General features: G+C 49.2%; 1 pseudogene; it reads right to left on the bottom strand.

Moving 5' to 3' along the window:
• Positions 1 to 85: 85 nt before the first annotated feature.
• Positions 86 to 2,344, bottom strand: part of LOC103583373 — a 5,701-nt pseudogene continuing 3,442 nt past the window's right edge.

Raw genomic sequence — 2,344 nt, 5'->3', positions numbered from 1 at the left:
TCATCCTCCCTGAGGAAAGGGAACCAACACTCTGAGGGTAGAGGAGAGGGAAGCCAGCGGGGCGGGGGTGCATCCCGAGCTCAACCGTCTTCTCCAAAGGTGAAAACCAAAGGCTCCAGTCACCAAAAGGAGCAATGAGACAGCAGCAAGGATGAGAATGGCGGGGAGATGGCCTGCTTTGCGGGTACCTGGGGCTCTCCCAGAGCATTGGGCACTTGTGGAGAAAGTACAGGATCAGGCATAGGGTCAGGGCTAAAAAGGACATCTTGCCATTCCTTCAAACTTGACAGATGCAGTGAGGTTCAGAGAGTGTAAGGTACTTGTTTTGGGTCATTCAGCTAATCAGTGGCATAAGTGGGTCAGGCCTAGACAAGAGTTTGGGGTCAGGCCCTTGCCTAGAAAGAAAAGAGCCAGGATTGGGGGCAGCAAGAAGTGGTCTGAAAGGGGGATCATCACTCTGGAGTTGGGGCCATGGCATTCTGGGGTCTCAGACCTTGGCTAGACAGCTCTGAAGAGTACACTGCTGCTCCAAGAAGCCTCTTTCCCTGGTACAGCTGGCATTGCTAGGGTTGGCAAAGGAGCCTGTCCTCTTGCATCTCCAGCCAGGGTCCTGGGGAACTTCTCCAGGGCCAGTTGTCCAGGACACTCCACCACAAAGTGCTCTTGTCCAGATGCTGGAGTTACCTCCCAAAACAGCTTCCCCAGGGAGCCAGGTAACCCAAAGGATTTGGGAGTCACTGAAAAAATTAGAGGGAAGAGATCTTTTAGGGCCCCGACCCCCTTACTTAATGCTACAGGTTTGATCCTAAATCTCAATCACCCCGCACTCGCCTGAGTTCTGACTGAGTGAGGTTGCAGGAAGGAGATTAGGGGTTATGGCCAAATTGATCTCATTAAGACAATGCTCTGCTCAGAAACGTCCCTGCTCAAAAACTTTCCAGTCTCCCTATTGCCCTCAGGACATTGTTCAAACTGGCCCTGAAGGAACACATACGAAATACTATTTCAGATTCTTTTATATTACTTTCTACTTAAGTGCTCAGGACCCTCACTGTCAGGTGAGTTGGCATCCAATATACCTTGCAATGATCCCTCTTCCATGACTTGGCTCACATCAGTGCTCCCTGCCTGTGGTGCCCTGAATGAACTTTATCCCCTTCTGGATGTTTAGAGAACAGTGACCTGACCCATTGATCTAGAGACAGAGCATTCTCAAAGATGTAGAGTGAGAGACAAGGTAGCTAGGAGGAGACAAGTGGCAAAGGGCCCGGCTCTGAGTGAGTACGGCACATGGGAGAGTGAAGATCTGGTGACACAGACACTGGAGTTTAGAACCTGAGTCTGGCACTTCCCAGCTTTGTGACTTTGAGAAATTTCCTTTTCTATTAAATAGGGGTAACAATGTCTCTCCCATAGAGTTGTACATGAAAGTTGGCCCTCAAGAAGACATTGGACAGAAAGAATTGGGGGTCTGGCATGACCAACTGGATGTGGGGGAAGCAGGAGGCCAGGTCTCAGGGTGAGTGGGGTACCAGTGGAGTTACTGACAGGCCTCTTACATCAGTAAGAGGACGAGGGTGAGGAAAAGATGGTGTTAGTGTGAGGCTGGGTGGCAGAGATCTCCAGAAAGCAGGTGGAAATTCAGGATTGGCCCTCAGATGTATTGTTAGCTTACTCATGTATTCATTCAACCAATGTACATTATTAAGCACCTTCTATGTGGTGCTGCTTTTATTGGCCACAGGTGAGTACCGTAGCTATAGCTGATCTGTCATGGCTGGTGGTTACAATCAACACACATTCTGAGGGGGTTTTTGTTTTTTTTCTGTTTGCTTTATACTGTCTTGGAAAACCCTTGCTCAGAAAATATTTGCTGACCAAGGGACTGATTTATTAACTCCTCCCAAATGCAGGCCACTTCCTGCAACTTTAACCCAAGCCCTATCCCCAAAGTGGACAAGGATTCTAGAAATATATTCCACCTCTTTTGAACCATTCAAACTTTTGCCACCTCTCTTCTAACTTCTCACACCCTCCCACCAATTCAGAGCAGGGAAATCCCTTAAAGAACATTGGAATGTTTATCTTGTGGCTCAAGCGGACATTTTCAGTTTGGCTTCGTTATAACGGGGGTGAGAAAAAAGTAGGCCATAATGGGCAGCCTCTGGAATTTGTGCCCAGTGGCCTGGCATCATGGGCTGAATTTGCCCAGCCAGCTCTCCCTGTCCTTGCTCCCCTGGGATGGGAGCTACTCCTTTTCCTCCTAGGGCTGACCTGTGATGGCTGCCAAAGTGACAGTGGCACTGAGCTGTTGCCCATGCAGAAGGATGAGGCAGGTGTAGGT

Source organism: Galeopterus variegatus, unplaced genomic scaffold, assembly GCF_000696425.1.
Source record: "Galeopterus variegatus unplaced genomic scaffold, G_variegatus-3.0.2 Scaffold22409, whole genome shotgun sequence".
NCBI lineage: Eukaryota > Metazoa > Chordata > Mammalia > Dermoptera > Cynocephalidae > Galeopterus > Galeopterus variegatus.
The sequence above is the reverse complement of the archived record's forward strand: the minus strand, read 5'-3'. Positions and strand labels throughout refer to the sequence as shown.